The sequence below is a fragment of the Tachypleus tridentatus genome, chromosome 3 (assembly GCF_004210375.1).
Source record: "Tachypleus tridentatus isolate NWPU-2018 chromosome 3, ASM421037v1, whole genome shotgun sequence".
NCBI lineage: Eukaryota > Metazoa > Arthropoda > Merostomata > Xiphosura > Limulidae > Tachypleus > Tachypleus tridentatus.
Window position 1 is genome coordinate 10348252 of NC_134827.1, and position 12846 is coordinate 10361097.

Sequence of the window (12846 nt, forward strand, 5' to 3'; positions counted from 1 at the left end):
AGATTACTCAGGCCTGCAATGGTTTTACTGTCTGACAACCACTACCTATAGATTACTGTAGACCAATCGCGACGTGTCAGTCTTATCGGTTGTTCTAGAATCCACGAGAAACCCATCGCTAGTATATAAATGGTTAACAAACCGCATGACATGTCATTTCTGGATAATATTTGTTTATGCCTGCACTTTGACATTATTTTTTTCTTTTCAATGTTATTTATTCATCACCAAGGCAACAAATGTTGTGTAAGTAATTTAAACATATTTTGTTTTATTGATGGCAAATTCGCTATTAAAAAACAAAGGCAAAACATTACACAATTCGTAAAAAAGCGTATTGCGCGTATTTGAAGACCAAGACAAATCATGGCCTTGCACAAAGTTTGCATCGTTTGTGTCAAAGAGTTGAGACAATGGACAAAAGATAAGAAATAGTCTTTGTCTTTTGAAATTTTAGTGGTGTGGTGTGATTCTAAAAACCACGGAGGTGACTGCTATTTTTGTTCATACAACATGCAAGATTACAACACTCAAAAAAAAAAAAAAATTCTTATTCGAAACTTCAGTCTGCTATAAGACCTGATGGACCTGATGTACCTATACCTACTTCATCAGAGACTCTTTATGTAGTTTCATCTGATGCTGATTATGATGTCAATAGAAATAATAACAGAGGTTATTTTTAACCTGAAACATCTGTCGAGCCACAACAAAGTTTCATTAAGACATCAAAGAAATGGAGAGGAGATGTCAGAGAAGGGGAAACATCATCATGAAGGCTGATTACTGCTGGCCATGGAAACGAGATGTTCTAAACCAAATACATAAAAAAAAAGACCAGAACACGTAGTTTGAGACTAAAGACGTAGATTTCACAAAAGCAGTTTGTTTGTATTTTTGTTTTAAAAAACATAATAATAAAATATGTTCATTTTGGTCAACAAAATAAGAATTTTATCAAAGTAAGAGTTTTTTCTTCCTTTTTGTGAAAAATCTTTACGTGATAGACAAAAATGAATATTTTTTTCGAAATCTGGACAGCTAAATTATGAGAAATCCGTTATTTAAACCAAAATGACTTTTATGAAGTTTAAGTTCGCAGACCTATATTATTAGCCTCCCTCAGATGCATAGAATTTCCCGAGGAAAGGCACTGAAATTTTAAAATATTTTTTACGAAAGAGGGGATCACGTTGTCCACTTTGAAAAGACAATTGAAAGTAGACCTACGGGAATAAAAGAAACAAAAACCCAGCAGAACCAGGGATATCTCCTTAATCATATTGTTCGTGTATTACAGAAGTTAATTTATATAAAATTTATTTATTATGTTTGAGGCTATTACAAGTAGTACAGTTATTTCTATCTAAATATCAGATAAATATCATTATCCAATAAATAAGTGTATAGATGCACGAAGTTAATAGATAGTGGATTATTTTCAAATAACCAATTTACAATTCTACGAATATCGTTTAACTTCCTTAAGTAGCTTTAATTTAATTGAGCGGCTTAAGTATACTTGTGATAGCACAGTTGATACTCGGGAAGTGATTGTATAAAAAACCTGTTTATAGACTTGGTGTAAGCTCTTTTTTTGTCTGGGAAACACGCACGTAGGTTTGTTAACGTTTTGTATAAAATATCATTTTTGATGTCTTTTTTTCTTTAGAAAGAAACTACTAACGCTAGAAATTTTATTGTCATTTCCCCTGGTATGCGTGTATTTTGTTTGAATATTGCTTTCGTGAATAATAATTATACTTGATCAGCTCATGCAAGTTTTTTACCATGGAAAACAGTGGTTTTTCTAACAGTTTTGTATACGCATACTCATTAAAACATAACGTTTTTTTACATATTTTCACACGTTTTTCTACGGAAAGTGAATTATTAAAATGTTTACTGGTTAACTTATAGCCGATTCCGTGAAGGTAAACTGTTGAATAAAAGAGAAAATAAATATTTGACTGAAACTTTCATAATTTTCATTGCGCAGTTGTCATTAAGTAATGCAGTTTGTTTGTTTTAAAGCACATTGGGCTGTTGTGTCCAAGAGAAGGAATCGAACCCCAGATTTTATTGTTAAAAGTCCGTAAACTTACCTCTGTCCTGCCGAAGAACACCCAGTACAACCTTATCTATTTGTAGCTTCTAATGGTTAACACTGTCTATTTTAGCATAAAAACTTGTCTAAGTTCATTGACATATTGATACTGTTTCTTTTATAATGAAACAAATTTGACTTTTATAACCATTTAGGAAATATATAATTGAATAAATGTCTTAGATAGACCAAAGTTGTGTGTGTGTTTCTTTTGTAGCAAAGCTACATCGGACTACCTGCTGTGTCCACCTAGGCGAACTGAGCCCCTGATTTAGCGTTGTAAATCCGAAGGCTTACCGCTGTCCCACTGGGTAACATAGACTAAAGGAAATGGTAATCTTTGTAGTTGGCCAAATATGCAAACTACCATCTCTCATTGAAGTGAAATGGGTTTATTATTTTACAAACTTAACAAAAACTCCGCCACAGTGTTATGCTATATACCAGTGAAATTGATAATTAAAATGCACCCAAACCACATTTCACAGTTTTGGTCCTAAAAACACGTAGAATCGTATTAATCAGTACTACCCTCATACAAGTTGTGGTAGAAACAAAGACTAAACTGTACAACTGGTTTATTATTACACAACAATACTTGAAATATATCTTTAGCGTTTTTTAGATCGGCAAGTAACAGAACTTTGGATTTGTGTTTGATTGCCTTCAAAGCATGAAGTTATTTTCGTGTCAAGATTAGTTTCTGAATGATATTTGATATGTTTACATATCAGTCCAGGAAGAATAACTTCAAAAGAATGTTTTCGAAAGGTACTAGTAATTTCATCGATTAATCATTAAAGTGCCAATTAGTCCAATACGGTCTGAACATCCTACGCCATATAAACGTTTAAACACGTACTAAATACTTCAAAATCTCCTTTCACAAGAGCTATAATAATTACTACTAATAATATTACATTAAAATTGTTACTTCAAACGTAACAAGTGAACGATTAATACAGTAATTTCAAAAATGCATTGAATTCATTGAAATAATTTTCGTCATTTCAATAATCTGATTACTGGCGTGTGTTGTTTTATTGTATCTTTAGTTCGTTAAAAGGTTCAAAGATAAATGAAAATTCATCGCTAATTTAACGCAGAATAAATTAAGCTTTGATCACGAATAGTTTAAAACACGTTGAATTTAACAGTTGTGCAGAAGGTATGTTAAAAAGTTAAAATATACTTTCCAATTCAGGTTCCAATAAATGAGAATACCAGTCCATCGAAAGTTAATCCCTCCCTTCTCCAACTAATACTTAGATACCCATTAAAGTGCGCCCCCCAGTGAAACGGCGGTATGTGTGCGAACTTATTATACTGCTAGAAATCAGGTTTCGATACCCGTGGTGAGCAGAGTGCAGATAGTCCATTATGTTGCTTTGTGCTTATCTTCCAATAAACCTATTAAAGCTCGGTAGACTTGCTAAAGAACACAACAGCATGACGTAGACCATTATTCTAAGTGTCCAAAACACAAAGCCTCTGATGGCTCAGCATGGCCAGGTTAAGGCACTCGACTCGTAATCTCAGGAACGCGGAGTCGAATCCACGTTACACCAAACATGTTCACCCTTTCAGCCGTGGGAGCGTTATAATGTGACAGGCAATCCAACTATTCGTTGGTAAAAGAGCAGCCCAAGAATTGGTGGTGGGTGGTGATGACTAGCTGCCTTCCCTCTATTCTTACACTGCTAAATTAGAAACGGCTAGCACAGATAGACCTCGTGTAGCTTTGCGCGAAATTCAAAGCAAATCAAACCAAGCTAAGCCATTAGCCCATGTTAAAATATACAAGACTGATTAAATCATTAAATTCAAGAAAGTTGTTGTTTTTCAAATTCAAGAAGCAAAATTCCTGGATGATTGTCCTTCACACAATCTCAACACGACCAATTTTGATGCCAGAAAAAAACGTGAAAAATAGAGAGAAAATGAAAACCGCCTAAATACATGTCTAGAACCTGCATAAATATATCTTTGTACCAAATCCCATGTACATACAAATAAATATTTCAGTGGCGGATTTAAATAGTATTCATCAAATCATCTTCTTTGGGTGTATCGTCTGTTGACGTAGTCTGACCTGTGTTTGTCGAAGATAATTTTCACACAACTAAAAATACAAAAATAATATTATATTCAAATTATTCTATTGCAGATAAATGGAAATGTTTTAGCGTTTTGTAAATCAACTATTCATAATGCATATATTTTCATTTTCACAAAGTGATATTCCACATAATTACATGTCTATTTTACCCATTAACTGTTTTTCCTTTTTATTACACAGTAAATACAAAAACTGTATTAATATTATGAGATCCTTCCAAAAACTTATTTCGTATCGGACCTCTCATGTGAGGGGATAATCCTCTTGAACCCATACCCCACAATAAATATTTATCTTCCCTAACCACTTGTTCACATTTTCCTGCCTTTATAGTAGTTTGTATTTTATTCCTGTTGGCTGTTTTGTTATTTCTTCGTGTACGTTTTATTTTACACTATTTTTTTCTCTACAGCTACAACGTTGTTATCCTAGTACTTACTTACATGTTGCCCATTACTTCTATGACTTACACATACTTCCGAGTGGGCCGAGAGCTGTGGGGAAGTCAAAGCATTGGAGAGTGTACCGAAAAACAACTAGAAGCTGTTAGATCCAAACGGAAGGTAAGGTTTTAATTATTAATCCAATCAATGATTTGAAATATATGAAACCAAATTGTTTATACCGAAACTATCTTTTAAAAAACATTTTGACGGTTTCGTAAAAAATATTCAGAACTTGTGAAATAAAGGTAAATGGTATGCACAAGAATGAAAAGTACAACACGCGCATAGGTTTGGACAAAATACTGGAATTATATTCCTAAGTGAAAGATTTAAAAATATATGAACAAAGCTACGGTTGAAGAAATAAACTTTTCTCTTACAAATTTCTGATAGATTCTGATCACAGTAAGAAAATACATCAGGGAACAGATCATATCTGTCTATGTACACTTTGAATCTAAACCAAGTACAATTTAACATCGATTATTTTCTGTAGACGCTGTATTACATCCATGTTCATAACATAGAAAGCTCTTTGAGATCCAACTCGGAATTTAACAACATAGGTTGGTTTTTTTTCAAAGGCTCGATTTGATGGTATTAAATATAGTCATCTGAAAGCTACTATCATATATAAGAATAAAGGCATAAGTCCAATAATTTCAAAATAATGACAGTTCATCTTCAGAAAATAAACCTATGGACTCCTTATGCTTCCGGTCCAGAAAATGTGACATTTCAATTCTATTATAGTACTAAAATGGTAATCGGGTTTAGGTACAGAATGCTAGTTCATAAAATGTGCTACAACTGCCCTTCTATAAGCTTCGCCAGTTGCAGTACATTTATCAGTGAGTCTCATCAGATCTAAGGGGTCATCAGTCAAAAAGGAATAGAAGGTTGTTGCTTTAACTAGTTAAAGTAGTGGAATTTCTTCCACGTACAAATAAAAGTTTTAACGCCATCTATTTTATTTCTTTTGTAATAATGTATTAATATTATACGTGATCTTAATTACTTTTTACATGCACATATTTACTGAGTTTGAATGCTTACACAATTCATCTTTTGTTTTCGATTTTAAATCAAAATTTTCCTCGCCATGATTATATTGTCATACATATATTTCTGATAGATTTTCATTGATGTAAAATGATTGCATGTCAGACGATACATACAATTTATTGTTAATATTTCAAATTACATCAGCTGTTTTGTTCTGCTGAGACCGGGCTTGAGTTCTGTGAGGTGTTTGTCTCTTCATAAAGCCGTAAGGTGAAACGTTGAGGAATCAAAGAATTTTCACTGGGTATACGCTGTTTATCTTCATTATAAGCTGCTAGCGAAAGTCGTTGTCACAAGAATTCTTGGATGGCGGGTAATTTTTTTTTCTAGAATGATACTCAAGAGCACACTCGGGACAAAGCCTGAGTCAAATATCAAGACATCAAACATGTTGCATTAAATATGCATTTTATTAGCTAAAAGTCATCATACAGTAAGTAGCATGGCATTTTTCAAAATAATGAGCTAAATCCTCAGAGAGAGTTCATTGAACTATTATATTACTACATTATACCATATATGTTTTGATAGGTAAATATATATGCTGATTTAATTTAAAATCCTCATAAACCGACGTCTTCAGAGTTAAGTTTGATTTTCTGGAGGTCTCGATCAGTTTGGGCAATGAGAAGTTTAATAAACAGATATTGGTACTTTATCTTTGTTTCATGTTTAACTTCCTGGGTGATTGGGGTTTAGTGTTAGTATAGATATAAGACCCAATAAGTGCTTACCAACATCCTGTTTCATATATTATCATGCTTTCACAGTAACCAATAAATACGACCAGTTTTGGTTGAACTAGTATTTTTAGCTTAGCCTTCTTGCTTATCAATTTAGAAATACATTATTCAGTGAATATCATTTGTTTGAGTGTACAATAATATATTATAAAACTTCTCATTTTTTTGTTATTTTTAAGATTGGTTTTTACTGAAACATCGTAATACATATTTTATTTAATGTATATATTTGTATATAAAGATGTTCCTTTCCATGTGTTAAGATAAGTTTACCAGTGATAAATGTATTTCATTTACTTTTATAGTCCATTCCATCTTTCTCAAATTACAAAATAAACCTTTTCTATATTACCAAGTATTTAGTTGTGTACGGTTTGTTTTTATTTTACCTCAATGTAAAGTAGTAAAAATGTAACACAAATTTAAATAAAATGTAAATGTTTCACTCTCAGTGGTAGTATATCACAATGTTGTATAATATAGTAATATTTTAGTCACCATACATGACATATATATGCATATTTTTATTTTCAAATAAATACTTAAATGTCAGTTATTCTTCTTAAAACATAGAACAGTAAATAAACCATATTTGGAAAATAATGATCTCCAGTACTTACGATGCTGAGCCCGGCATGGCCTGGTGGGTTAAGGCACTCGACTCGTAATTTGAGGGTCACTAGTTCGAATCCCCGTCGCACCAAACATGTTCGCCCTTTCAGCCGTGGGAGTATTTGTTAGTTTGTTTTTTAATTTCGCCAAAGCTACTCAAGGGCTATCTGTTCTAGCCGTCCCTAATTTAGCAGCGTAAGACTAGAGGGAAGGCAGCTATTCATCATCACCCACCGTCAACTCTTGGGCTACTCTTTTATCAACGAATAGTGGGATTGACCGTCACATTATAACGCCCCCACGGCTGAAAGGGCGAGCATGTTTGGCGCGACGGGGATGCGAATTCGCGACCCTCAGATTACGAGTCGCACGCCTTAACACGCTTGGCCATGCCGAGCCCGTGGGAGTATTATAATGTTACGGCCAATCCCTCTATTCGTTGGCAAAGAGTAGCCCAAGAGTTGGCGGTGGGTGATGATGATTAGTTACCTTCCCTCTAGTCTTACACTGCTAAACTAGGGACGGCTAGCGCAGGTAGCCCTTATGTAGCTTTGCGCGAAATTAAAAACAAAACAAAACAAACTTACGATGTTACGAAATCCTCGTTTGCACTCACGAATCGTACTTTCTAAGCCTCGTTCAAATTCACACGTGGAGACGGAAAAGTAATAATTTTTCTAGACTTCATACATGCACTTTGGAATACCATAAATATATCAATTACTGTACTCATACAACAAAAATCCATTGTAATTTACCAGGCTTCCTAACTAAATTGTACTTCAGTACAAAAAACATCCAATTCCTGTTCAGTAAATAGTCTCGATCGTAATACTTCAAACTTTCCAGCGATATAAAAGCTTTTCTCTCGTAAATAACTTAACAAGAGTGACAGAATTACGCAGAAGAAATGTATAGCTTTCGATTTGTTATAAATTTATTGGTATAAAAAGTAAAAGTAGATAAACAAGTTTTCTCAAATGATGAAATGCTAGGAGGATACGATATGGTGGATTCTCTAAATATTAAAATATTCGTCAAATAGAAAAGGTAAGAGGATCTTGTAAATTCTAGCTTGCCAGTATAAAAATTTAAGTTATAATTCGTAATAAACTATAGACGTTGTATTGTGGGCGTTAAAATCGATACTTAACCTCTTTTCTCTTAATATTTACTTTAAATTAAGAATTCAGTTTATGTACTGTACTAAAATTTGAATTATAATATACAGTTTGATGCGAAACTTATTGGCATACAATTCTGAACTAACAATCATATGATATTTTGAATATAAGGCTACAACTGTGACGACATGTCCTCTGACATCTGCTCCTGTCTATAGGGTTAAGAAAAGACTTAACTCTCAATACATATACATCAAAATTAAATAGTAATAAGGATAATAATAAAGCATGATATATAGATTATTCTGATGACCAAACTATAATAACTTGAGGCTTCAAAGCACATTTTGCCTTCAAATGCTGTCCTATTACAAAATAAATATTTAATATTTCAAGTAGAAATAAAACGTATAGAACAGTAGTTTTTCTATATTAGAAATATGTCAAAAAAAGGGTTATTTATCACTTGGTTAACATTCAGTGTTGCAGCGGTTCAAAAACTAATAAACCATTGTACTCAACACATACAAAAAACTTATAGAATAGTATTTCCTGGTTATTATATTTAAAATACTGTTTTTTATGTCACCAAAATTGCGAATTTCATTTAAAAAAGAAAGAAAGATGAACCTAGCGTATTTTTGCATTTTTTATCTGCCACTAAAGTGTGAAGACAGTTTGAATGAACTTTTCTTCATTACCCATTCAAATTGTCTTTAAACTTCATTGTCTCAAAGTGGGTTCCCTGTCATCAAATTTTATTTCATACTCGTCACTGAGTTCAAACAGTTTCGGAAAATATTCTCGTTAACACTAAACCAATGAACAAAACCAGGCTTCTTGCAAAGATCAAGAAAAATCTATGTGTGTAGTGTCTAAAATGTTCTTTAATATCACCACAAGTAACATATACTGATATAGGATGTAAGAAAAAAACACTTATTCATTCGTCTTCTTCGAAGAAACTCAGAAATGCATTAAGTCTTACATTTATTTTCACTAAATTTCACTTTTTTTAAATACATTTTGAATATATATAGCTTGTATGGAGTTCAGAACATTTAAAACACAACACATTCACTCTTTGTATTAACTAAAGATTTATCGAAAGTATACATGTGATTTTTTTAAACTAAGGTAGCGTTCTCTTTATAATAGAATCTTTACTTTTTTTCAGATTGTGAAGATGATGATTGTTGTTGTATTTATTTTTGCTGTTTGCTGGCTGCCCTACCACATTTATTTCTTGTTAGCTCACCATCATCCAGAGATTATTAGCTCCGACTACGTACAACACATTTACTTGGCAATTTACTGGCTCGCTATGTCTAACTCAATGTACAACCCCATCATTTACTGTTGGATGAACAGCAGGTAACATAAGACAAAGTTCGTATATCCTTAGGCCTTCAGAACATCTTTACCTTTCAAATAGCATTAAATGTGATATGTATAACTCACCATATTACGTTTCAGTCAACCATAAGAGTTTTATATTCAATTAACTTTATTTATTTATCAGGGTTGTTTCTAAACAATTAGCTGTTAATTCTTGATTTCTGTGTTATATACAAAATACGGTCTATTATTGCATAGACGTCGTATGAATGGTTCTTGATTTCAATATTATTTATATTTTAGCATATAGGTTTGATTTGTTTACAGTAAAATATATATTTCATATGCACTCTTTAATAGCGTTAAATGCTGAGAAAAACAATAGATGGAAATTTTGGGAAATTGTTTTTGGTCTGATAATCTTAACGACACTTTTTAAGAAAGAATTACTTAACACTTTGTTAAGTTATAAAACTCTTTAAGCAGTATACACCTAATTTATATTTTTACATTTCACAATGTTCACTTCTTATATTATTGTCACTATATCAACTTAAATACTAAAAGTCGAACGAACATTTTCCAATTCATTTTTCACTAACTGCTTCGCCATCATAATTAAGACGTCTTACGATTTTCAACTGAAAAAATATATTTCAGTTTCGTCCGTGTTCTTGTACGTTAATAATGCATTAAGTGCTCACATAAGTACTATGTAGAATTAGACAATCGACATGCATCTACGTCCCATCATTTTCTGGTAAAATATTTAACAACGAATATTATTCTATAATTCATGGAAAAGTAAATTGCATCGGAAAGAATAATTCGTTGAGCTGGAAAGATGTAATTACAGTTATTCACTGGTTATTTTTACCTTAAAACGTGTGTATTTAACTTATTTTCTGCGTTATTGCATTCCCAGTAACTCGTGCTGTCACAATAACTAGACCACTAGAAAACAGCAAGAACCGACGACTTTGAACACTCGAATAAATGAGGCTGGTATGCAACGATAAACACTTGTAATGATAAACAGATCGTCTCTGTTTATTTATTTAATATAGCTGTCACACCCATGTTTATGTTTTCTCATACCGTTTAGTTACTATGAAGAAGACAACGTTGTTTTGTATCCAGACAATCTACAACGAAGTAATTCATGAGAGTTTATTACACTAATGTATTAAGACAATTTTAAGGGTATGCGAACTCTTATACAATTAAAATCTGAAAAAAATACCACAATCCAGTCGCTACTAAACCTGATCTGTTAAGAAAACTGTTAAGAAAAATTTGCATTAAATTATTGGAAGTTTCTCAATCTATTCATAATATATATAAATATATACTATTAGCTGAATCAAAATCTCAGCGCTTTCAATCATTTGATTCAGATATAAGAACTGTTTTCACAAACTGTTTTATTTTCTCCTTTGCTTGGTGTTCCAGGCAAAAATTGTACAAAACACTTGATAATAACTAATGAATGTAATAATTTTATGCTGTTATACTTTAGTTTATCAGCGATATTGGTTCTTGAAATAAAAATGTATCTCAGAACGGCTGGTATGTGTATTAACATTTTTATTGATAAGCTAATTGGTTCTTACTTTTATTATAATTTTTTTCTTATTTTGTTGGTCAACGTAGTTGTTCATATTTTTGGTGTTTTTTTTTCTTGAGGCTTGTCAGAGATTAAGAAAATAATTATGTTGATTTTAGTTGATACAATTCTGACTAACATTATTGTTTATTGAAACATAGGTGCCCAGTTTCAACAAGGTATATCTTGTAGAAGGAAGTGTGCAACGTTTGAGATATACGATATCATTGTAAATAAAATAACCTTGTAATATATTTACATGCAATGTTCCTCACTCTCATAACGACTTTGTAATACATTGGTACGGTATTTCTAACGTTTATAAACTTAATAATAAACGAGTTGCACTGTTTGCTCATTCTATACCTGTTTAACTGCTGATTAACAGACTCTCCTTCATAAGCAGTTTCTGTTCCTTTTGTGTTTTTGCAAGGGTGCTAAATTGTCTTCTGCTTATAGGGCTATGACACTCATTTAGAGCACGTTTCCTGATACAAGCATACAGACTTGAAATCATGTCTCAATTCAACTTAACTCATATCGTTTAAACAGTCTTGAATAACATGAATTGGAAGGCCTATTGGAAAGACATTTTTAGCAAAAGATTTTTAGTATTTTCTATCTCTTTATGGAAACTACATACTTACCGATTTATTATCCGTCTGATGAACCAGTATTTTAAATTTTAATGGGATTTGTTTCAAAAGTAAATGGTATAAAACTGTCAAAGTTGAAATACAAACTAGTGAAAGACTCCGTACGAGAAATTTAATAATGTGGTGTAAAAAGGTAATTTGGTGGTTTTGCTGATATCGAACTGTGAATTTAACATCAAGATGTCTACTGTTAAGGCAGTTAAAAACTATCTAAAGATAAAAGGTATCTGAAGGTATTATCTTCAAATATTCTGTAACATACTGTTTTAAAGTAAAAAGCCAATATATTTCATGGTGACACAGGAACAAATTAGCGAGTTTCGCGGTTAATCTATAACCCATAGAAACGACATCAACATTGTTATATATATTGTTGTCGACTTGGAAGTAAGATTTTCAGTAGCCAAGTTTTCGAGTTTCTGAAACATGGGCCTTGGAAATGTCGTTCATACAAAAGTGCATTACACAAATTTATTGTCTTATCTAACGACATGCTAGTACTAAGAGACAGTACACTAAAAACAGCTCGGGACATTTCTTTTTTTAAAATTCAAATTATTTATGTCTTGACAAAACTCAAAAGTGTCTCTAATAGTATAATCATTTCTAATTAATGGTTCTAATAACTTAACCAGAAACCCGCAAGTTCATTATTTTATGTCGCAATGCCAGACACTACCCGTCTAACACAATAAGCACGACTTGAAAATAGGTCAAATAAAAAGATTGGTTTATTTGAATTTCGCGCAAAGCTACACGAGAGCTATCTACGATAGTTGTCCCTAATTTAGCAGTGTATGACTAAAGGAAAGGCAGCTAGTCATCACCACCAACTCTTGGGCCATTCTTTTATCAACGAATAGTGGGATTGCTCATCACATTATAACGCTCTTACGGACGAAAGTACGAGCATGTTTGATGTGGTGGAGATTCGAACCCACAACCCTCGAATTACGAGTCGAGTGCCTTATCCCACTTGGCGATGCCGGGCCGAATAAAAGGGAAAATATTGTGTTTGTTAAACTTGGTA

At 32.5% G+C, this 12846-nt stretch overlaps 1 pseudogene across 1 annotated transcript in view; it reads left to right on the plus strand.

Moving 5' to 3' along the window:
• The window catches only part of LOC143246332 (tachykinin-like peptides receptor 99D), a 49468-nt pseudogene that overhangs the window by 32761 nt on the left and 3861 nt on the right, over positions 1-12846 (plus strand). The window contains exons 3-4 of the transcript XR_013025918.1: positions 4639-4789; positions 9394-9590. The product of XR_013025918.1 is annotated as a tachykinin-like peptides receptor 99D (transcript). The remainder of the gene's footprint in view (positions 1-4638; positions 4790-9393; positions 9591-12846) is intronic.